At 42.4% G+C, this 26,176-nt stretch overlaps 1 long non-coding RNA gene across 2 annotated transcripts; it reads left to right on the top strand.

Moving 5' to 3' along the window:
* The first annotated feature begins 991 nt into the window (after positions 1-991).
* Positions 992-1,933, top strand: LOC139830846 (uncharacterized). Of its 2 annotated transcripts, none has more exons than XR_011744337.1 (3): positions 992-1,524; positions 1,635-1,822; positions 1,896-1,933. It is a non-coding gene; the product is annotated as an uncharacterized lncRNA (long non-coding RNA). The 2 variants fall into 2 exon arrangements; XR_011744336.1 differs by having other exon boundaries at positions 1,893-1,933.
* Positions 1,934-26,176: the final 24,243 nt, after the last annotated feature.

The following is a 26,176-nucleotide window of genomic DNA, read 5'->3' as shown; positions in this document are numbered from 1 at the left end:
CAAGATTTGTTTGGCATTAACTTTTCTCGTGACATGCGCTATGTTACATTATCTACCTATGTTACTCTAATCTCCTCTCTCCTCCTTAATTAGCTGCCACATCAGCATTTTTGTGGGTCCAATGTGCATGATACTAGCTATGATACTAGCACTATGACTAGCCTTATGGAGCCCAGCGGAGAGGGGCTCCATTTCTCGAGCGGTAGCTAGGTGACATGGTGACATGCACCATGTCACCGTGTGACATGCGGCCTAAATCCAAATTTCAACATTGCGAAAAAATCTGAAAAAAATCATGCACGTTCACAGCTCATATTAAGATAACCCCTAAAAATTTCAGATCAAAATTCGAAACATACATCGAGAAACAAAAAAGAGAAACTCAGATGTGAATAGTCTACAGAGAAACTCAGATTTGAATTCGGGAACTATTCATGACAGATTTCTCTTTTTTGTTTCTCGATGTATGTTTCGAATTTTGACTTGAATTTTTTAGGGGTTATCTTAATATCTATGAACATGCATGATTTTTTTCAGATTTGCTCGCAGTGTTCAAATTTGAATTTAAACCGCATGTCACACGGTGACATGCAATAGGTGCATGTCACCTGATCTGCGGTGACGCTGGGGCTAAAAAGAAGACCTTTCCACCTCATTTCCTCCACTGTTTCACATATTTTAGCTTCTATTTATGCGGTGCCGTGGAGGTGGGGGTCTGGTCGTCACCCTCCTCCTCCCCACCTCATTTCCTCCACTGTCTCGCAACTCCTTGATCTACTACTCCTATCCATATACATGCCACTCAAATGGATGTATTTGTAGATACATCCATTTTAGTGGCAGTTAATATGGACCGGAGGAAGTACTAATAATATGAGGCATCTTTTTGAGCTGGCCCTGTTTAGTAGAGTTTACATTTGAGAGTTACATCTTTCTACCACCATTATTTTTGATTTAGCTTGTCTTTTGTGCCACCATTTTACCGAGCAGGGTTAATGCAAGATCCATAGCAAACTAGCTTCTCATGACATTTTTTTGGCGGAGTGCATCTTCTCATGGCGAGCTAGCGACTTTGCCACTAGAGTTTTTTTTTTGTTGAACTAGTACATTTTTTGGATTTTCCCATTTTATTTGTGCACAAGCTATGAGCCGCCCGCAATTCAGCACCATATATTGGCGGGATTTTCTAGTTCAATTGTTTTGTACTAGGATATTAGCAGGATGCTATCTTCTAGGGCTTTCATTTCCCCTATATCCAGCCCCACCCACGGACAAGCAAGGGCCTCTCTCCCTACCTCGCACCTAGTCCGTCTCGCTCCCTCTCAGTCCTCCATCCGTAGCCGACATCCACCGCGCCGGAGCCAGCTCAGCGACGCCGTCAACCACACTCCGTCCGCTTCGTCGGATCTGCTTCCCCGACTCACTGGTTCATCTTACCGGCTGGCGAGATCGGTACACAAAGCGCCACCATGATCCACCGAACCAAAACGAACGGCCAACGCGCCACCTCCCCAGTCGACCAAGGTTGAACACTTTGTCCGGCAGCTTTTGTTATGTATTTGATTTCCGAGACTAGTTTATTGCTTGCTTCCACTGCTTGTTATTAGCATCTGTTTTTTTGTAATGCCTGCTAGATATTCCCCTCGAGAATGCCTACGAAGAATCTCGGAGGCAAAATATCTTGCAGAATAAGATAATTGCAGCCAAGCTCGGCATACTGTGGAATGGGACAAAATCACCGCACCCCAAGTCGTTGCCGAGATTTTTCACCCGTGTGATGTGCCGCCAAAAGGACGATTCCGTGGGGCAGCTGCTGAAGAAGGTATTTAGCCGCACTGCTCAAATTTCATATGTGTTGTTTGCTGATTGATTTGATGAACTTTGATTTGCAGCAGCTAGCCACTGCTCATGTTCCTAACAAAGACAGTGAGCGTGCCAGTGATGCAGACATTGGTAGAAAGGAGGCGGGATTTGGTCCTATTGTTCTAGCAAGCAATCATTTGAGGGGCCGCCTAGGATCAGCACATCTGGATCCTCCTGAGCTCAACATTAAGGAGGTAATTTTATAATAGTGTTTTAAACATGACATAATCTAATGTACTGAAAGAAATCAAACTGTAAACTGGAGTGGAGTGGTATAGATGGTAGAGATATAGATATAGATTTCAGATTTCCTAATTTTTTCTTGAAAATAGGGTCGCCCCGGCCTCTGCATCCAAATGATGCACCCACCCTTTTATTGCAATGTTTTAGACTCCATTTAAGGTTTAGAAACTCATGGGTTGCTCAAAGTGGTGACATGAATCAACCAACATATTTCCTTTTAATCTGCTGATTGATTTTATGCATGGCAAATCGCAGAAGCAAGTGATCAAGCTCATGTCCCCGCCAAGCAGCATTGTAGCACAGATGTCCAGAGTTCCAGTGATGCAAACGTTTGTAGGAACAAAACAGAAGGATGTGGCAATGGGGAAGCTAAGATTAGGCGTCTTCAAAAGGACTTGGATGTGGCCACTTGGCGGAACAAAGAAATGAACCGAGGATGGAATTCTACAATTCAAGATGGCCTACATGCTGTTGCTGATCTGCAGAAGCTAGTGGCTGGCAACTTGGTTACCGCTTTGGCTGATGCAGATGTCCATGAGATCAACTGGACGATCTTGGAACAGGTGAAAGCACGAGCAGAAACTCTACACTCATCTTTGCAGGTAGATGATTTTCAAAGGGTGATGCAAGAGCCGCTATATGAATAGATTGTTGTTTTCAGTTGATGATGTCCCTGGTTCTTTTGTTTACTTATGTGCTGGTAGTACTTAGGGGAACTAGCTTGTACAAGTAATTTTTTTCCGATAAAGTTGTACAAGTAAATGGCACATGCTTCGCATGTTTGACCAATTAAGTTAAAAAGCTTCACAAAATCCTGCGTCGAAGTTGTTTCACTAAAAAAAAGAGCTCTCACGTGCAAGGCACGTGTAATTTACTAGTATATACTAGTACTAGTAGAGATGGTACACCTAGACATTAGAGATTTGTTTGTTTTAAAGATATTTTTAATTGTGTACAAGATGGAAAATATAACTTTAGGGCATCCACAATGTTGCTATTGCCAAATCTGATACGATGGTGAATTTGGCTTTGGTGTGAAATATAGCAATAGCTCCACAATGTAGTGGTTCCAAATATTTATAACGTGGGACCCACCATCAAGCTAAAACAACACATAAAGCCAATATGGAACTACTCTCACAATGTAGGGAACTAGTTCCAAATGCCAAAAGTGAAATTTGGCATCGGAGCACCTACTTGCTCCGGTTCCTTGTTTTTCTGGTTTTGGAACTACCTCTACAATGTATGGAACTAGTTCCAAAAGCCAAAAATCAAATATGGAACCACTTTTGGCTACACGTTGTGAATGCTCTTAGCAAATTCCTAGTATTTTTCATGGTCGATATAAAAAAAGTATTTTTCATGGTTGATGTAAAAAAACAAGTTTTTTTCATGGTCGATGTAAAAAAAGAGAGAAAACATGTCTCATAAAAAGCCTTATGGTTAGCACATTTTTTTTTACGGAGTAACTCTTTTTTACATAGCCCAAATTACTATTCGATTTTCCATTGAAATATTTTATGTGTATAAAGCAAGCGAAGAAGTACACATGCATTTTTCGTTTTATTCTTTTTTGACATTTTTCAAAATGTATAGAAGATGAATTTCGAAATAAAGAGATCATATGCACCCAAGAACCAACAAGCATATCCCCTTGACCCCGAACATACTCAGGGCCCTTTTGTTGTGGCTTTTTTTTTTGCCTTTTTGGCTTTTGGATTTTGGAAGCCAAAAAGAAAATATTATATTATTTTGGCTTCCAAAATCCAAAAGCCAAAAAAGCCACACCAAAAGGACCCTCAGCTTCAGACCTGGGATTTCGTAGGCTAGGGTTCCACAGTTTTCCACCAACCAGTAATAATTTCAACTCTGCCCCAAAATTCCCGCCGAAATCCCCCCCTCCCGCTTCCAAAATTCAAAGCGATGTGAAATAAGTACAGTGTCGATCTTATCCCCCCGGACCGCTCAATTCAGACCTATCACCGGCGGCGCCGAACCCCGCATCTCTCTCTCACGCTTCCACCCTGCATGACCCACCGGATCATCTCACACGCCGGCGCCGGCCCACTGTCCCACTCCCACACCAGCACTACTGCCTTCTCATCGGCCACCGTAGTGACCGACGACGTTCCGCCGTCTCCCTTGCTTTTTAGCAAGCCGGAGTAGCTTCCACCTCCCCCACCCCCACCGACGACCACTGTACCAAACGAGCTCCTCCGTAGCCGACTTCCACCGCCGCCGTGTAACCGCCAGGCACCATCGCCGGGTTCTCGTATCTTAATCCCCTACTCCTTCCATCCACCGGACTGGAGAGATGGGCGCCTCCATGGTCCACGGCAGGAAACCAAAGCGTACACGCGCCCACTTCCAAGAAGGTTGATATGGCCGCATTCGTTATGCATGTGATTTCGAAAAGTATTTTTTTGCTTACTTGCACCGCCATCTCATTAGCATTTTTTTTGTAATGCATGCTAGATATTATTGCAATACAGAAGAATGAATTAAAAGAGAAACGGATACGGAATATATGTAGAAGATATGCAAGCCGTGTGGGCACAAGCATTTGTAACGCTATTGCCTCTAGTGCAAACCTGAACAAAATCGGAGAAGAACCCTTTCCCCTCCCCAAAGATAAAGAACAATGTTATGATTCACAATTTGATCCTGCTGAGCCTCTTGGAGAGCTGACTCAGGAAGATGCCTTGCCTGACCATTCTCCTCAACCCCACCAGGTGATTTCTGTGTTTTTACTTTGAGATATCTGTTGCAACTTCCATGTGTTGTATACTTGTATCCTGAATCCCACCAAACATGTTCACATGCCACCTCTAGGTCTCCTTAATGCATCATATATATGTTCATGCACGTCATCCTTTACTGTTCTTCATTCTATCCCATTTGCATATCATCATATATGGGACTTCTGTAGACTGAAATATCGTTTATGTGTGCTAGGAATCTGCAGCTTCAAGTAAGAATTTCGCAGGAACCACCAATGAGAGGAAGACCATTCAATATGCACCTGAATCGGTGATAGAACAGTCGCAACCAAAAAAGAAACCTGCTTCTCGCTACTAGACAAGCCTCAGCGATTCATGGCATTAGTTGAAGAAAATAACGAAAATGCTAAGAGTACTGAAATAAAAAAACGTGGTGAACACCCCAAGAGGTTGAATCAGCCACCTGTTACCAATCCAGTCAACCAGCGACAATCGGCAGCAGAACCAGTTTCCACAGCAACTTCTCAGCCACAATTGGCAGCAGAACCAGTTTCCACAGCAACTTCTCAGCCACAATTGGCAGCAGAACCAGTTTCCACAGCAACTTCTCAACAACAATTGGCAGCAGAACCAGTTTCCACGGCAACTTCTCAGCCACAATTGGGATCAGCAGTAGCTGTGGTAGGAAATACTGCCCAAGGACACACTGTACCAGTCCCAGCTGACACAACCACAACTGGCCAAACACTGCTAGCACAACATCAACAAACTGTTGATGATCTCCCACTGACCCATATTAGTCCTGCCATAGACAACTCCCCTGAGGATGAGCCCCACACCGAAGAAGGTACATTTTCCAATGCTTATAGTTTCATTCTCCGTTATAAAGTTATACTTTATAGATAAATAAATAAATAAATATATAAATATAAATATATATATATCTACCTTGATAGCTTGATGTAATGCTTAACTTTGTAGTTGCACCACGATCAAGAAAAACGAGGGGCCCAACAGTAGGGAAAATGTTCGTAGCTAAGCTTGCTGGGATGGAATCAAGATTTCGCCTTTCATCTATCGTAGGTGGCAGAAGGCCACTGGACCCAGAAGAATCTTGTAAATTAGCATCGGATGTAGGAATTTTCGTCAGGAATGAAATTCCTATCTTCCCAACATGGAAAGAGCACGTAGACACCTCTGCGCATTTTGAAAAATTAGTGCACAGGTTACACGTAAGTCATCTTTCTCTTGGTAATGTTACTCATACTAGTATACCACATTGGCACGTCCCGTTCCTTCTAGCTTGTTGTTGGCTCTATGTATATCGCACCAACGGTTTATATTGTTGTGAACAGTTAAGGTTCGAGTTCGATGAGGACCAAGAGGAAGTAAAGCATGTTCTCAACAGTCTATTCTCAGACTGTCTGCGCCAGTATCGCAGCAGGCTAAAGAAGAAATACTTCACTGGAAAGATTACTGGGAGTGTTCCAACTATATCTCCTTTTAAGCAAATGACTGACAAACAGTGGGGAGATCTTGTGAAGCACTGGTCTGATCCAAAGAATATGGTATGATTTGTAAGACTGAGACCAGATCACATCTTGGATTCTTATTTATAGCAGTGTCTCACTAGTCTCCTTTTTGCAGAATTTGGCTAAACAGAATCAGAAAAACCGCGGTAAACTACTTTTACCTAGCCGTACGGGATCTCGTAACCTTATAGTGCACATTCGGCAAAAAGTAAGGACATGTTGTTTTATACTGCTATTTAGAAATATTTTAGTAAAAGATCATGCAGAGTATATACACCAGTGTGCAGCTTATATTATGATCCTCCATTTCAACCACGTTATTCGATTTATAAATGGTAGTACTAAAATGCAGATGTTACATAATGCAAGTAAAAGGGAACCAAACAAAGAGATGACTGCCAGAGATTTTTGAAGCATGCCAGAAGAACAAACTTGAAGTGATTGGAGAAGTCGCACAGAGTGTTCTTGTAAGTCTTCTAAAAGATTGAAATTTTGTGACGACTCACATCCCAACTTGTAGGAGTAGTAAAGTACATGTCAATATGATATTATATATGTTTATTAAAATTCATGTGATGTGAATCAGACATGCCAAACTGTAGGAATAAAAGTAGGTCATACACATGATAAATCTACTATCGCAAGTTTCTCTCGTAGTAACTATCATGTTTACACATGTGTACGAACTGAATTTTTTGCAGGAAGATATGAAATTAGAGATGGCAAAACCCGGTAAAAACGGTCTGGAAAAAACCGATGAAGAATGTGTGAAGGCATTTTCTATGGCAATAAAAAAGAAAGGCATTGCCAAAAACACTTTCTTACGGAATGCTGGACTGCTGAAGTGCAAGTCCATGTCCAAGTCAAAGTATTTGCATGCTCAAGTTCTAGAGGAGCAACTCCAAGTAGAACGAGCTGCATCAGCTGCGCTAAGACTAGAAGTCGACAATTTTAGAACGATAGCAGCACAGAAGGAGGCCCTACTGGAGCAGGTTAGGAATGCTAGTAAGTAGTAAGAAGAGTATCTGCTAGATAATTGGAGATGAACGGGACAAAGGATGAGTCATTACCTTCGTCTTGTAAAATGGTTCCTTAGTCTGAGCATATTTCGTAGGTGCATTTATCTGCAATTGCTATGATCTTGGTGGTCGTTTCCTTGTTGTGATGTGGATTTTTTTTTGAACCGGAACCCTGCTGATTGTTAATATTATAAGTGGATTGCCTAGCCCTTTCCATCAGTTCTGACTTGTGGTTCCGTTGGCTCGTGGATGAAGCTTGACATGGTATCAGAGCCCATAGTCTCAAGTTCGGACTTTTGGTCGCGTTGGCTAGTGCATTAAAGCTTGACACTGATGATTTTCTGTGATCCATTGATTTCCAGCTTTCTACATATAGCCCAGGTCTAGAAGCTTGTCAACTGGTCTGGTTCATTCATCGCTGTATTGAGTGCAATGAACGGAACAGTGCTTCTCCTTTGTGTTGTGCTGCAACACAACAGCTGTTCCTGCTTCAGACAAAGTAGTTGTGAACAAAGATACTTATGTATACTACCAAATTTCGACTCCATATAATCAATAGCTTAACAACCGTCTAATTCAAAATCTCAACACTGTAGCATATACCTCCTGCCTATTGAATACAATTATTTCACACACTGAAATATTTTGTACGCGTTTTGAATTGGAGAACATGGGAACCGACTTTGGTTTCTGATTATGACTTGATGTGACCCTAGGCCCTGGATTCCTGAGCAGAAGGTATGTGTAAAAACAAAGAGATTACGAAGTGCTAATTCCCTTTTTTTTGTAAGTCCTGGTGGCATTGACACTCCTTTCTTACTTGCTATATTTTTTGGTGTTTATATATAATAGAGAATTACCAGCTTATTGTCGAACCCGTTAGATTTTGGGCAATAATTGTTACGTGGCTGCTTCTTAATTAAAGTTTATCATGTCATGTAGATGGATTTGTGAAAGATGCAGCGGGTCGTTCTTCAGATCGTCTACATGGGATTCCCATCTACATGTATGTTCATGGTTTCATGGAGTACTTCAGCTCATAGCAGCCACATACGATCCTGCAAGATTTGCATTTTTTTTTGACCTTGCAAGATTTGCATTCAATGTATCGCCAAGGCGCGTCCGTGAGAACTCTAGAAACATCTTCGTCAGACTCGTTTTGGCGCGCGCAGTTCCCGAGCGAATCCAATGAATTTTGACCGTTCTCTTAAAAAAAGGAACTTTGACCGTTGGATCAAGCGTTGGAGAACTGATGTGCCAACGGCCAATAATTATGATCGTGGTAACCGATTTTCAACGTGATGATGAATTGATGTGACATTTGGCCGTACTAGTACGGTCTCATATTTTTGTATTACTTAGTACTTGGACTGTGGCCAAATTCGAAATCTCATTCCAGCGGCAAAACTTCCCGCCCGAAAAATACAAATATTTCACACGCTTCTAACTTCCCATTCTACCCTCGTAAAGATGACAACAATGTCCATGTATAAGTCGGTTGGTGGGGGGTCTACCCGTCATTTTTTTTCGATCACCACCTCCCTAGCTCCGGAAACCCCCCGAAAAAAAATTCATTTCCCTCACTCTCTCCTCTGAGACCACCCACCGGAACTTCCCAAGTCCCTCTCTCTCCCACCTCCACACGGCCACCGCACCGGAACATCCCCGCCGGACTTCCCTGGCCTACCCGAGGCCTCGCGATCCTCGTCATCCGGCTGTCTGCCGGAGCCGCTTCATCGACGCCGTCATCAACCGGACCGGATCATCCCCGCCGAACCTCGAAACCATATACTCATCCAGCAGTCTACCGCAGTCGTTTCAGCTGCGGTATCGTCCACCCCACCGGAGCCGCTTCACCGGATCCATCGTCCACCGCATCGGATCTAGCTCACCGACACCACTGTGCATTAACCGGATCTGCTTCACCGGCGCCGTGCATGATCTAAACTCTTCTACTGTCGCTTTTCTATTGCTTGCCTGCAAGTTCTTGTTTAATCTTGGGGGAACCTGTTTGTGCTAACGACGCGCCGTTACATTTTTGCAGATGAGATGAGTAACCATGAAGTGTAATGGCCGTCTCTCCAACCCCAAGTAGCACATGTAGCGTACTTCATCACCGGATCTATCAACCCCAGGAAGATCTGCTGTGACTCCCACAGAGTGCTTCTCCTAATGTAAGTCCCTTGTTTTAGCGCCATGTTCTGGGTTCAGATGCTTGTTTGTCTGAAGCTCTTTTAGTTCATTCCTAGCTATGACCGTAACACCTTGCTATTTTCTACTTCATTGCTAACTTTAAGCGATTGAACATTTTGGTTTGCATTCCCTGCTCTGTAGATGTAGCCATCATAACTTCTCTCTTGCTCAGTCGTTGTTACAAAAATTATAGGTATTATAGTAACATCCTGCTATTATTTAGTTCATGGCCAATTTTAAGTAATTGCACATGTTGGTTCGCATTCCCTGCTCTATAGCTTTTGGCATCGTAACTTCTATATTTGGTTTACATTCCCTGCTCTGTAGATCTAGCCAAAAATTATGGCCTGCTACTATGTTGTTTGTGCCAATTTTTTACTCCATGAACATGTTGGCTTGCATTCCCTGTACTACAGGTGATGCCATTGTTTTGTATCTAGTTCATTGTAAGCTAACAAAGTAAGGACTTAGTTTGGCATGCGATCACTCTGCTATCTAGCCTGTAGTACAAATATACTTGTCATACTACTAGATAATAATTTTGCGTGCCATCTTGTTCTTCAAAAGCTGCATTATTGACTTGTTTCTCTGACTTGGCATGACGCTCAAATATGGAAAGCTGAACATATTGGTTTGCATTCCCTCTTATACAAGTTCACAAGTGATCCCACTATATTCTGTATCTGGTCCATCCTAAGCTCCAGCATTAACTATCCTCTATGTGTTGCTCATTACAAGTTTATATCCCGAAACATCTTGATTTGCATCCCCTTCACTATAAGTTCAGGAGTATTATTTAGTTCACGGCCAAAATGAAGTAATTGCACTTGGCACATGTTGGTTCACATTCCCTCCTCTTTAGCTTTTGCCATCGTAACTTCTATTTTTGGTTTACATTCCCTGCTCTGTAGATGTAGCCATCATAACTTCATCTTGCTCAGTCGTTGTTACAAAATTTATAGCCTGCTACTATGTTGTTCATGCCAATTTTGTACTCCCTGAACATGTTGGTTTGCATGGGACTCGACAGTAGTAAGTCTGCTGTTTCATTCTAACATGCTCTGTTATATTGGCTGTTGGTATGCGGCATGCACTCTTTGTTTGCTTATTATGCGCATTACAATGATCTTGTTATAACGACGAAATGATGAGTTCCAAATTCTTTGGCAAACAATATTGTAGTGTCTTTGCCTTTCCATTGTTGCTGTCTTAACTTGTAATGTCTTTGTTTCAGATATAGGTGCTGCATGGACAACTTAAAAGATTTGCCGGATCCCTTCATTGTATTGCTAGGTTTAATTACCATTCAATTTCTCTGGGTTCTGTAATATTTTTTCAATGCCTTGCAGCTGATGTAATATTTAGTTAGTTTTTATAGTTCTTTCGCGCATTTTTTCTTTGGTGCTTGTGGTAAGTGAGGCTATCCGACAGAAATCAATGCTGCGTAAATATTCTCAGTAGCTAAATCACGAATTCCCATCCCTTAAACGGCCCAATTAAGCGAAATCACATATGTGCCGGCCCGCAAAATCCTAAAGCGCCTATTACGCCGGCATATAAACAGCAACTAAACGGGCTGGCCCACTTACTTATTGGGCCAGCCCACTTGATTTACTGTGGACCCCACACTTTTATTGGGCCGGCCCACTTGCTTTAAGGTGGACCCCACCCACTACTGGGCCGGCCCACTAACTAGTTGGGCCAGCCCAATTGCTTTTGTGGTGGCCCCCACATACTAAATGGGCCGGCCCTTTAAGACGAAAATGGGACCCACCTGTGTTTTTGGCCCGGCCCACTTGCTATATGGTGGACCCCACATACTAAATGGGCCGGACCCTTAACAGGAAAGTGGGACCCACCTGTGTTTTTGGCCCGGCCCACTAGCATGTTGGGCCGGCCCACTTGCTATATGGTGGACCCCACATACTAAATGGGCCGGCCCTTTAACAGGAAAGTGGGACCCACCAGTGTTTTGGCCCGGCCCACTATCTTGTTGGGCCGGCCCACTTGCTATATGGTGGACCCCACATACTAAATGGGCCAGCCCTTTAACAGGAAAGTGGGACCCACCTGTGTTTTTGGCCCGGCCCACTATCTTGTTGGGCCGGCCCACTTGCTATATGGTGGACCCCACATACTAAATGGGCCGGCCCTTTAACAGGAAAGTGGGACCCACCGGTGCTTTTGGCCCGGCCCACTGGCTTGTTGGGCCAGCCCATTTGATCAAATGTGGACCCCACGTACTAAATGGGCCGGCCCGATAGCAGGAAAGTGGGACCCACATGCTAATTGGGCCGGCCCAATAACTTCTTGGCCGGCCCGGGTTGCCTTAATGTGGACCCCACTTTGTAAATGGGCCGGCCCGATACCAAGAAAGTGGGTCCCACATGTCTTGTGGGCCGGCCCTTTTGCCTGTTGACCGGTCAATCGAGTGCATTCGGCCCGGCCCACATGCTTAGTGGGCCGGCCCATTAAAGTTTTGACCAGTCAACCTTAGAGGTTAGGCCCGGCCCACGTAACTGATGGACCAGCCCAGCTATATAGTTGACCGGTCAAACTAAGTCAGCTGGCCCGGCCCGCAAACTTAATGGGCCGGCCCGCTTAAGACGTGGCAGGCCTCGTGTGGGCCTACCATCTACCACGGGGTTTCAGCCGGTTAACGCCGTTAACTGCCAGTTAACGGCGTCTGCCACGTGTCAGTTTGCATGACGTCAGCAGTCAACGGGCTCCCGGAAACACTTGGGCAACGGTCCGATTTTCCATGGCGGAAGGGCGCCAAAGCGCGACGGACCGAAAAAATCGTCGTAGGACTTTGCCTGACGCAGTTTCCACAACAGAACCCGTATCGTCGGGTTAGGCCCATAGGCGACGAAAAATACCCCTTAGCGGACGATTTTGAGACGTTGTCTATCAGAACTTTTCTTGTAGTGAAAAGGGCTCCGGCAAGGCCTGGCAACAGTACGTTAGTCAGAAGTTCGACGCAGCACTCGGCACCTGAAAGATGGCACTTCATCCTATGAACTGCTTGTGCGGGGGCTAAATAATCGGAGTGCGGACGGGACAGACCCGACTTCCGTGCTTGTAAGTGACTTTTGTGGTAGACGTACGCGCAGCCGCCGTCTCAATTCTAGCCCGCTTCCAGTTCATTCTCCTCTATAGATTGGTTCCCCCTTCTCCGGTTATCTTTATCAGCGTCGGGAGAAGTGAGGAACCCAATCTATGCGTGAAGTTTTCAATAGAAGTATTGTTTTTATTAGATTATGTTAAGATTTTGGTAGCCGCCTTTTTGTTGGTTTCCCCTCAATGAAGATGACATCGTCTGCAATAAGTGATCTTCGGCCTTTCGTTCGGTGACGAGATCTTCTTCCCGGCGTCAATGGTGGTGTTGAAAGGTCACAATTTTTTAGGTATAAGCCTTCAGATCTTGTTTCGCCAGGTCGATTTTGGCTTTTGTCGTTGTTACCGCGAGGAGGATTATCCTCGCAGTTTTTGTCCCGGCTGATACGTCCTCGACAATGGTGATTCGTACTCTCGACTCTCCATCGACGACGACAAAGCTAGTCGGTTGTTATTTCCTGACATACTGGTGTTGGTACTCTTGCCGATGTTGAATGATTGTTTTAATGGTTGTGTGCGTGCACGCAGCCTTCGCATTGCGGCTCAAAAAAATATGGGAGATCTTTCGTCGGTATCTACAGGTCTATGGTTTGTTATCTATCTTTGACTGCCTTCAGAAGAGTATAAGATTGTGTTCTGCAAAAAGAAATAATTTGAAGATCTCGAAGATTTGTTACTATCTTTTGGACTTTATTTTGTAATCGTTGGAGTCAGTTGATGTATCTCTACCATGTACTATTTGTTACTATGAATATATATGGTATTGATTGTCAAAAAAAGTGACTTTTGTGGTACTGCCATTTCTATATGGGCCATACAATTTGGAAGATCCATGTTAATTTACAGTACTACCTTCATTCAGAATTATAAGGTTGGCACATATATCTTTTTTTCGATAAAGAGCATATATCAATATCACAGAGATACCAATTACACCCACCCTCTGTAACAACATCATACCCTAATGGCATAAAGGATGCACACAGCCAAATAAGAGAAAAGAATTACAAAACAGAAAGGTCCCGCTACAGAGATCCATAACTTGAAATAACAACACTGACACCACCAAAATAACACCAGAAGATCAGCTTCTCCATAAGCGACGCCTCCAAAAAGGAAACAGTGCACAAACGCTGTCATCGCCCGATCATAGATCTTAGGTTTTCACCCTGAAGAAAGTCATCTCTCTCAAAACAATGCCTTCAATAAGAACATTGCCAGACACAACCAATTAATGCCAGACCTTGGATTTTCACCCCGAAATATTAGACTCTAAACTTCTCCTGTGCAGCCGCCCCCACATACCAGTCGTTGTTTCAAGTCACGAAGCACCAAGCCAACTCCACCTCACCACCAATATCCGACCATCATAGTTGTTCCACCGATCTCGGCTTGATGACCTTCTCTGCTAGCACCATGGAAAGAAAATGAACTCCATGATATTAACAGCCAACCGAGCTTCGAAGCGCTCCCTCTAAAACCAAACGACCAGATAAAAACATGGGTGCGCACCATCGAAACCACCCAATCCAGCAATCCTCAGGCATTACTCGCACAATGAATTTCTCCGACAGGGCCTTCCGGAACACGTCAATCCACCCAGACTAGTGAGAACAACATCCGACAGATCTTCAAACTTGGTGCGAGAAGAATCCTAGAACCGCCACCTTTATTCCTCGACGCGGAAGAAATGGCCCCCACGCTGCCATCCGTCGCCCGACGAAGACGAAGGAGGTTCAGAAATCATCGCCTCGCTAAGCCGACGCCGCCAAGCCCATGTCGACCTTAGAGAACAACCAGCGGCGCTGCCCATGGTCGCCCGAACGAATCGGCCAAAGCCGTCCTCGCAGCAGGCCATAGAAGACGAAGCAGGCGGCCAGGCAGTACGGCTCTGGAGATCGGCTCGGCACGGTAAGCATCATCCAACGTGAGGCCACCACCGTGACCGGGCACAGCACCCCACCGCCACACACACGCGCCCCGCCACGCCGCCCATCTCGGCCCAGATCGGGCTCGGATGGGCCACCCCGCCCGCCGCCAACTGCAGCCGCGCCAGACCTGCGCCGCCGCAGTCCGCCGCTCCCAGCCGCCCTTGCGCTGCGGCGCCCAAGCAGCCGCACCGGCGAGTGCCACCACCACCACCAGCCCGGGGCCGCCGCCCCGGCTTCCGATCTCCGCCGCCCGCAGCGGCCAGAGGACCCCCGCCACCCTTTGGGGATGGGGCCCGCCGCCACCGCGGCAAGGGCCGGCGGCAGCGGCGACAGGGAGGGGGCGTAGAGGCCGGCGGCGGTTGTACGCGGGGGACGACACGGGGGCATCTCAGAACGGGGCTGCTTTCGTGGGACGTCTCAGGTTATCAATTTGATCAATATAGCATAAATTATGCAAAATAAAAATTATATCATTAGAAAGTAAAACATCTAAATTTTCTAATAATATATATTTTAAAATTTATACCTTCTATTATGTTGGTTAAATTTACGACCTAAAAACACGCGTCAACCTTTTATTCCGAATGGAGGGAGTACTAACAGTGAGTACTAAACATGTACGAAATAAGTTGAACACATACGACTAAACAATATACATCATTTGCATCTTCTGACCACGCAAGACACTCGAGTATGAAATTTCATTTGTAGAGGCCTTAATATTCGCAAAAAAAAGTTGTCTTACCAAATCGTGGGTGAAGTCTCACCCTTCGTACCTTCTATTTAAACGCGTGGGATGTGACGGTCTATCAACCGCCCATGCATAGTGACGATTTACTCAACCGTGTGTAGGTAATTTCAGTCGCGTGTGATGGCATTTTCTCTACAAGTGTACTTTGCTCGTTTGTTCCTTCGCATTTCCGGTTGCAGAAAGAAGAATGGGGAAGATTATGATTTTTCACGTGTGGAGAGTACTATTAAATCTAAAGTCATGCATTTTTTCTTCGGCAACCAACTTTCAAATTTTATTCGGATAAATTGAAAGGCATTACTTCAAAGGCAATTTTAGTTTTTACAATGAAATTTCCACTACCCCTAGAATATTGCGTAAAATATCTTCCCCTATTTTTAGTTGAGCAGTTCTCCTCTCGTAATTTCATTTACATGAAACCGATACAGATACATCAACTACAAATGCACAATTACTTGTAGCTTTAACTCCTGCTTTAGGAAAGATTAATTGGACATCGTGTCTTCGTGGCATATGCATCTCAAACACTGGCCTTGCTAATCATACAAATGACAGGTTTTGGTCTACCTAAGAAGATTGTCAGTGCATAGCAAACAACCAGCTGTCCCAACGGCCACGCAAACGGGAAACCCCCTGTGTTAAATCTTGGTGGCCCACGCTTATTTCCTATATTCAGTTAGTTTTCCGCTTGCTCAAGGCTCCAGATGTTTTCACCGGCCAGTTTAGTATTTCTACTCTGATAAAGCTTCCTCCGTGAAATTTCTTACCATCTAATTGTATGCTTTATGAAAGACGGCAAAAGGTTTGTCACAGTACTATTAGTAAAGGGGAAGTTTGAAGTACAAGAAAGCATGATACGAAAGAACTGGTGAGACACTGGACCTATGAGCACGAGCTTGCTCTTCTAACCTGAGGAATCTGAGATATTTTGCCGTGGTCCCAGTCTAGGAAGCGCATCCTTCTTGATTTTGTGTAAGATGGTCCGTGGCATGGTAGACATGTTTCGGAAGACCCTCTCTTTTATCTTTCTCGCAACTGGATGTTACCAATAGCATGATCACATCGTGATATAGCTGCGATATGCATACCACTTTGTGCAAACAGAGACACCGAACATCTGTGTTTTTGGTGCTCCCATTGCCTTCCATTCCTAACCCTATTTTCATTTTCCATCGACACACTTGGGCAATGTCATTTGAGCATACAATTACCAATCATAAGAAAGAGGTAGCAACGGAAAAAACTTATGTAAGAAGTGTGACATGGTGGAGAAGAATAATGACTCCGTGTGTAGGAAGTTGAACTGTACCGACATTCGAGAGTTGGTGCACACAATTATGTCATTATTTGTGGCCATGCTCAGTTGTAGACCTATATTTTTATAAGTGAATTTCAATTTTTACCCTGTAGTTGTGCATTCGTGACATATATTATCTCTTTTAATGGAATTTCTAGACTTCGATGATTTTGACCAAGTTTATCATTTTACTTATTATTGTTAGTTAGGCTAGGTATGATACGTTGATGTGGAGCGATAAAATATTTAAATATATTAGGGCCTTATGAACGATTATGTCCAAACTTATTTAATCCATATGTGCCATTTATCACTAACGTCCTGATATTTTTGGACCCTGGTCATCACCTAACACCTTTCCCAATGGACACACACCAAAAACCAATGGTACAAAGCCTTTAAATGGATATCTACATAAATTTCCACTTCGCGGGGTAATTAGTATCACAAATGCAAAACTACATGGTAAAAAGTGGAATTTACTCTATTTTTATTCTAGCAAAAAATGTACCGATGAATGTTCTTGGAGAGAGATGGGATGGATTCTATTTAAACAGACACACACAAATTTTGAGGTTTCATTAACACGACCAAAATCATGTGTCTATCAGAAAGCTAATGTTACAAATTTGTTTGGAAATTGGCTTAATGGGATTGATGAACCAAAGAAAAATCTCGAATTCGAGTGTGGTTTTGTGCTTTAGTTTGGGCGATATGGAATTTTCAAAATGATGTTGTTTTTAACATATAGACAAAACCAAAAAAATTGCAGGTCTTTGATACGTCTCAAACGTATCTATAATTTCTTATGTTCCATGCTACTTTTATGATGATACTCACATGTTTTATACACATTATATGTCTTTATTATGCATTTTCTGGCACTAACCTATTGACGAGATGTCAAAAAGCCAGTTGCTGTTTTCTGCTGTTTTTGGTTTCAGAAATCCTACAAAGGAAATATTCTCGGAATTGGACGAAATCAACGCCCAGGATCTTATTTTTCCACGAAGCTTCCAGAAGTCCGAAAGGGAAACGAAGTGGGGCGACGAGGCGGCCACACAGTAGGGCGGCGCGGCCAGGCCTGGGCTGCGCGGCCCTAGCGTGTGGGCCCCTCGTGGCGCCCCCTGACCTACCCTTCCGTCTACATAAGCCTTCGTCGAGAATAACACCAGTACCGAGATCCACGATACGGAAAACCTTCCAGAGACGCCGCCGCCGCCAATCCCATCTCGGGGGATTCAGGAGATCGCCTCCGGCACCCTGCCGGAGAGGGGAATCATCTCCCGGAGGGCTCTTCATCGCCATGATCGCCTCCGGATCGATGTGTGAGTAGTTCACCCCTGGACTATGGGTCCATAGCAGTAGCTAGATGGTTGTCTTCTCCTCATTGTGCTATCATGTTAGATCTTGTGAGCTGCATATCATGATCAAGATCATCTATTTGTAATGCTACATGTTGTGTTTGTTGGGATCCGATGAATATTGAATACTATGTCAAGTTGATTATCAATCTATCATATATGTTATTTATGTTCTTGCATGCTCTCCGTTGCTAGTAGAGGCTCTGGTCAAGTTGATACTTGTAACTCCCAGAGGGAGTATTTATGCTCGATAGTGGGTTCATGCCTCCATTGAATCTGGGACAGTGACAGAAAGTTCTAAGGTTGTGGATGTGCTGTTGCTACTAGGGATAAAACATCGATGCTTTGTCTAAGGATATTTGTGTTGATTACATTACGCACCATACTTAATGCAATTGTCTGTTGTTTACAACTTAATACCGGAAGGGGTTCGGATGATAACCTGAAAGTGGACTATTTAGGCATAGATGCATGCTGGATAGCGGTCTATGTACTTTGTCGTAATGCCCTGATTAAATCTCATAGTACTCATCATGATATATGTATGTGCATTGTTATGCCTTCTTTATTTGTCAATTGCCCAACTGTAATTCGTTCACCCAACATGCTATTTATCTTATGGGAGAGACACCGCTAGTGAACTGTGGACCCCGGTCCATTCTTTACATCTGAAATACAATCTACTGCAATTGTTCTTTACTGTTCTTCCCAAACAAACATCATCTTCCACACTATACAATTAATCCTTTGTTACAGCAAGCCGGTGAGATTGACAACCTCACTGTTACGTTGGGGCAAAGTACTTTGATTGTGTTGTGCAGGTTCCACGTTGGCGCCGGAATCCCTGGTGTTGCGCCGCACTACACTTCGCCGCCATCAACCTTCAACGTGCTTCTTGGCTCCTACTGGTTCGATAAACCTTGGTTTCTTACTGAGGGAAAACTTGCTACTGTACGCATCACACCTTCCTCTTGGGGTTCCCAACGGACGTGTGTTAACTGCACGCATCAAGCTCTTTTTCTGGCGCCGTTGCCGGGGAGATCAAGACAGGCTGCAAGGGGAGTATCCACTTCCAATCTCTTTACTTTGTTTTTGTCTTGCTTTATTTTATTTACTACTTTGTTTGCTGCATAAAACAAAACACAAAAAAATTAGTTGCTAGCTTTACTTTATTTACTATCTTGTTTGCGTTCTCTATATTAAAAACACAAAAAAATTAGTTACTTGCATTTACTTTGTTTAGTTTGCTTTATTTACTACTGTTAAAATGAATACTCCTGAAAATACTAAGTTGTGTGACTTCACAAACACTAATAATAATGATTTCTTATGCACGCCTATTGCTCCACCTGCTACTACAGCAGAATTCTTTGAAATTAAACCTGCTTTACTAAATCTTGTCATGAGAGAGCAATTTTCTGGTGTTAGTTCTGATGATGTTGCTGCCCATCTTAATAATTTTGTTGAACTTTGTGAAATGCAAAAGTATAAGGATGTAGATGGTGATATTATAAAATTAAAATTGTTTCCTTTCTCTTTAAGAGGAAGAGCTAAAGATTGGTTTCTATCTTTGCCTAAGAATAGTATTGATTCATGGACTAAATGGAAGGATGCTTTTATTGGTAGATATTATCCTCCCGCTAAAATTATATCTTTGAGAAGTAGCATAATGAATTTTAAGCAATTGGATAATGAACATGTTGCTCAAGCATGGGAGAGAATGAAATCTTTGGTAAAGAACTGCCCAACCCATGGACTAACTACTTGGACGATCATCCAAACCTTCTATGCAGGATTAAATTTTTCTTCGCGGAACCTATTGGATTCAGCTGCTGGAGGTACCTTTATGTCCATCACCTTGGGGGCGGCAACAAAGCTTCTTGATGATATGATGATAAATTAATCTGAATGGCACACGGAAAGAGCTCTACAAGGTAAGAAGGTAAATTCTGTTGAAGAAACCTCCTCCTTGAGTGATAAGATTGATGTGATTATGTCTATGCTTGTGAATGGTAGATCTAATGTTGATCCAAATAATGTTCCTTTAGCTTCATTGGTTGCTCAAGAAGAGAATGTTGATGTGAATTTCATTAAAAGTAATAATTTCAACAACAATGCTTATAAGAATAATTCTGGTAACAACTATAGGCCATATCCTTCTGCTAATAGTAATGGTTATGGTAATTCTTATGGGAATTCTTACAACAATAATAGGAGTGTACCCCCTGGTCTTGAAGCCATGCTTAAAGAATTTATTAGTACACAAACTGCTTTTAACAAATCTGTTGAGGAAAAGCTTGATAAAATTGATATTCTTGCTTCTATGGTTGATAGTCTTGCTGCTGATGTTGATCTTTTAAAATTGAAAGTTATGCCTAATAGGGATAATGATAATAAAATTGTTACTACAGCAAATGCCATCCAAGTTCGAATTAATGAAAATATTAGATTGATGGCTGAATTGCATGCTAGGTGGGAAAGAGAAGAAAACGAAAAACTTGCTAAAGAGAATAATGTAGCTAAAGTTTGGACTATTACCACCACTAGTAATAATAATGATTCACATGTTGCTAAACCTCCTACTATCAATGGTAAAATAATTGGTGTTGGCAATGTTTCTACTCCTAGTGCAAAGCGTGCAAAATTGCCTGAAACTGCTGAAACTGTTTGTGATAAAACTGCTGAAATTTTCAAAAAATTGGGGACAATGATCCCATTGCTGTAGATCATAATGGTTTAGATTTTGATGACTCTCACATCTCTGAAGTTATAAAGTTCTTACAAAAACTTGCTAAAAGTCCTAATGCTAGTGCTATAAATTTGGCCTTTACAAAACATATTACAAATGCTCTCATAAAAGCTAGAGAAGATAAACTAAAACTTGAAAATTCTATTCCTAGGAAGTTAGAAGATGGTTGGGAGCCCATCATTAAGATGAGGGTCAATGATTTTGATTGTAATGCTTTATGTGATCTTGGTGCAAGTATTTCTGTTATGCCTAAGAAAATCTATGATATGCTTGACTTGCCACCATTGAAAAATTGTTATTTGGATGTTAATCTTGCCGATAATGCTATAAAGAAACCTTTGGGGAGGATTGATAATGTTCGTATTATGGTTAAAAATAACCTCGTCCCCGTTGATTTTGTTGTCTTGGATATTCAATGCAATGCATCTTGTCCCATTATATTGGGAAGACCTTTTCTTCGAACTGTTGGTGCTACCATTGATATGAAGGAAGGTAATATTAAATATCAATTTCCTCTCAAGAAAGGTATGGAACACTTTCCTAGAAAGAGAATGAAGTTACCTTATGATTCTATTATTAGAACAAATTATGATGTTGATGCTTCATCTCTTGATAATACTTGATTCACACTTTCTGCGCCTAGCTGAAAGGCTTTAAAGAAAAGCGCTTACGGGAGACAACCCATTATTTTACTTCTGCACTTTTATTTCATATTCGAGTCTTGGAAGTTGTTACTACTGTAGCAACCTCTCCTTATCTTTATTTTGTTGCATTGTTGTGCCAAGTAAAGTCTTTGATAGTAATGTTGATACTAGATTTGGATTACTGCGCAGAAACAGATTTCTTACTGTCACGAATTTGAGTAGAATTATCTGTAGGTAACTCAGAAAAATCTGCCAATTTACGTGCGTGATCCTCAGATATGTACGCAACTTTCATTCAATTTGAGCTTTTTCATCTAAGCAAGTTAAGTGCCCCAGAAAAATTCGTCTTTACGGACTATTCTATTTTGACAGATTCTGCCTTTTATTTCGCATTGCCTGTTTTGCTATGTTTGATGGATTTCTTTGTTCCATTAACTTTCAGTAGCTTTGTGCAATGTCCAGAAGTGTTAAGAATGATTATGTCACCTCTGAATATATGAATTTTCAATTATGCACTAACCCTCTAATGAGTTTGTTTTGAGTTTGGTGTGGAGGAAGTTTTCAAGGGTCAAGAGAGGAGGATGATACAATATGATCAAGAAGAGTGAAAAGTCTAAGCTTGGGGATGCCCTCGTGGTTCATCCCTGCATATTTTAAGAAGATTCAAGCATCTAAGCTTGGGGATGCCCAAGGCATCCCCTTCTTCATCGACAACTTATCAGGTCACCTCTAGTGAAACTATATTTTTATTCAGTCACATCTTATGTGCTTTGCTTGGAGCGTCTGTTTTTTTTGTTTGAATAAAATCGGATCCTAGCATTCTTTGTGTGGGAGAGAGACACGCTCCGCTGTTGCATATGAACACATGTGTTCTTAGCTTTATTCTTAATGTTCATTGCGAAGGTTGAACTACTTCGTTCATTGATATATGGTTGGAAACGGAAAATGCCGCATGTGGTAATTGGTATAATGTCTTGAATAATTTTATACTTGGCAATTGTTGTGCTCATATAGATCATTTTTAAGCTTTTGCATCATGTACTTTGCACCCATTAATGAAGAACTACATAGAGCTTGTTAAAATTTGGTTTGCATGATTGGTCTCTCTAAGTCTAGATATTTTCTGGTTGAGGTGTTTGAACAACAAGGAGACAATGTAAAGTCTTATAATACTTACAATATGTTTATATGTGAGTCTTGCTGCACCATTTTATACTTGAGTTTGCTTCAAACAACCTTGCTAGCCTAGCCTTGTATTGAGAGGGATTCTTCTCGTGCATCCAAATCCTTGAGCCAAAAACTATGCCATTTGTGTCCACCATACCTGCCTACTACATGGTATTTCTCCGCCATTCCAAAGTACATTACTTGAGTGCTACCTTTAAACTTCTATTCTTTGCCTTTACAATATATAGCTCATGGGAAAATAGCCTTAAAAACTATTGTGGTGAAGAATATGTACTTATGTGTCTTATTTCTTAATAAGTTGCTTGTTGAGCGGTAACCATGTTTCTGGGGACGCCATCAACTTTTACCTTTGTTGAATATCATGTGAGTTGCTATGCATGTTCGTCTTGTCTGAAGTAAGGGCGATTTTCATGATCAAATGGTTTGAGTATGCATATTGTTAGAGAAGAACATTGGGCCGCTAACTAAAGCCATGAATCATGGTGGAAGTTTCAGTTTGGACACAAATCCTCAACCTCTTATGAGAATATTATCTGTTGTTGAATGCTTAAGCATTAAAGAGGAGTCAATTATCTGTTGTCTATGTTGTCCCGGTATGGATGTCTAAGTTGAGAATAATCAAAAGCGAGAAATCCAATGCGAACTTTCTCCTTAGACCTTTGTACAGGCGGCATAGAGGTACCCCTTTGTGACACTTGGTTGAAACATATGCTATGCAATGATAATCCGTGTTAATCCAAGCTAATTAGGACAAGGTGCGGGCATTATTAGTATTATATGCATGAGGCTTGCAACTTATAGGATGTCTTATACATAACACATATGATTTATTACTACCGTTGACAAAATTGTTTCTATGTTTTCAAAATGAAAAGCTCTAGCACAAAAATAGTAATCCATGCTTCCCTCTGCGAAGGGTCATTCTTCTACTTTATTGTTGAGTCAGTTTACCTACTTCTTTCTATCTTAGAAGCAAACACTTGTGTAAACTGTGTGCATTGATTCTTACATGTCTACCTATTGCACTTGTTATATTACTTTGTGTTGACAATTATCCATGTGATATACATGTTGAAGTTGAAAGCAACCGCTGAAACTTATATCTTCCTTTGTGTTGTTTCAAAGCTTTCTACTAAGAATTTATTGCTTATGAGTTAACTGTTATGCAAGTCTTATTGATGCTTGTCTGGAAAGTATTATACATGAAAAGTCTTTGCTATATGATTCAGTTGTTTACTCATTGTCTTCATCATTGCTTCGAATCGCTGCATTCATCTCATATGCTTTACAATAGTATTGATCAAGATTATGATAGCATGTCACTTCAGAAATTATCCTTGTTATCGTTTACCTACTCGAGGGCGAGTAGGAACTAAGCTTGGGATGCTTGATACGTCTCAAACGTATCTATAATTTCTTATGTTCCATGCTACTTTTATGATGATACTCACATGTTTTATACACATTATATGTCATTATTATGCATTTTCTGGCACTAACCTATTGACGAGATGCCGAAGAGCCAGTTGTTGTTTTGTGCTGTTTTCGGTTTCAGAAATCCTACAAAGGAAATATTCTCGGAATTGGACGAAATCAACGCCCAGGATCTTATTTTTCCACGAAGCTTCCAGAAGTCCGAAAGGGAAACGAAGTGGGGCGACGAGGCGGCCACACAGTAGGGCGGCGCGGCTAGGCCTGGGGCCGCGCGGCCCTAGCGTGTGGGCCCCTCGTGGCGCCCCCTGACCTACCCTTCCGCCTACATAAGCCTTCGTCGAGAATAACTCCAGTACTGAGAGCCACGATACGGAAAACCTTCCAGAGACGCCGCCGCCGCCAATACCATCTCGGGGGATTCAGGAGATCGCCTCCGGCACCCTGCCGGAGAGGGGAATCATCTCCCGGAGGGCTCTTCATCGCCATGATCGCCTCCGGATCGATGTGTGAGTAGTTCACCCCTGGACTATGGGTCCATAGCAGTAGCTAGATGGTTGTGTTCTCCTCATTGTGCTATCATGTTAGATCTTGTGAGCTGCCTATCATGATCAAGATCATCTATTTGTAATGCTACATGTTATGTTTGTTGGGATCCGATGAATATTGAATACTATGTCAAGTTGATTATCAATCTATCATATATGTTGTTTATGTTCTTACATGCTCTCCGTTGCTAGTAGAGGCTCTGGCCAAGTTGATACTTGTAACTCCAAGAGGGGGTATTTATGCTCGATAGTGGGTTCATGCCTCCATTGAATCTGGGACAGTGACAGAAAGTTCTAAGGTTGTGGATGTGCTGTTGCTACTAGGGATAAAACATCGATGCTTTGTCTAAGGATATTTGTGTTGATTACATTACGCACCATACTTAATGCAATTGTCTATTGTTTACAACTTAATACCGGAAGGGGTTCGGATGATAACCTGAAAGTGGACTATTTAGGCATAGATGCATGCTGGATAGCGGTCTATGTACTTTGTCGTAATGCCCTGATTAAATCTCATAGTACTCATCATGATATATGTATGTGCATTGTTATGCCTTCTTTATTTGTCAATTGCCCAACTGTAATTCGTTCACCCAACATGCTATTTATCTTATGGGAGAGACACCGCTAGTGAACTGTGGACCCCGGTCCATTCTTTACATCTAAAATACAATCTACTGCAATTGTTCTTTACTGTTCTTCGCAAACAAACATCATCTTCCACACTATATAATTAATCCTTTGTTACAGCAAGCCGGTGAGATTGACAACCTCACTGTTACGTTGGGGCAAAGTACTTTTATTGTGTTGTGCAGGTTTCACGTTGGCGCCGGAATTCCTGGTGTTGCGCCGCACTACACTTCGCCGCCATCAACCTTCAACGTGCTTTTTGGCTCCTACTAGTTCGATAAACCTTGGTTTCTTACTGAGGGAAAACTTGCTACTGTACGCATCACACCTTCCGCTTGGGGTTCCCAACGAACATGTGTTAACTGCACGCATCAGTCTTACACAGGACGGCTTCTTCAATTCACATGTGGTCTTACATCCTACATGTGGAGCATCGGGGATCTGCGGATACTGGCTGCAATCATCTGCTGTTGGCCGTTCGGGTTGTCTTGAGGCAGGGAGGTTGGCAGCATAGTAAGCGAATCCAAGATGTCTAGAAAAGACTTTCTTCTTCTTTATATTTAGATGGCTTGTTATTGCTACAACCTAAGTGATCCTTGAGTAAAACCGATATTTGCTGAATTATGCAATAATATAAATGTTGTGTGCATCAGTTTGCTGAATTATGCAATAATATTTAGATGACTTCAAAGATAATCAAAAAACATGTGGTCGTAGAAATTGAGATGGAAAAATACTAACAAGGGTCTAGAGAATTCATCAAGAGTCTAGCTCTTAGATCTCCTTTCTTTGATTATCTTTGAAGTCCCTTAAATGATATATCGTCTCAAGTAAATATTTATTACGCTATATATCTTCTCTTTTCAAGTAGAATCACAAGAATTTTGGAAAAGGGAATGTGAGAAACTCATCAACGGGAAACAGAATGAGTGAGAAGAGGTGGTTGGTCCGAT

The sequence above is a fragment of the Lolium perenne genome, chromosome 4 (assembly GCF_019359855.2).
Source record: "Lolium perenne isolate Kyuss_39 chromosome 4, Kyuss_2.0, whole genome shotgun sequence".
In the NCBI taxonomy this organism is placed as follows: Eukaryota; Viridiplantae; Streptophyta; class Magnoliopsida; order Poales; family Poaceae; genus Lolium; species Lolium perenne.
Note: the sequence above shows the minus strand (reverse complement) of the source record. Positions and strands in the feature narration are given on the sequence as shown.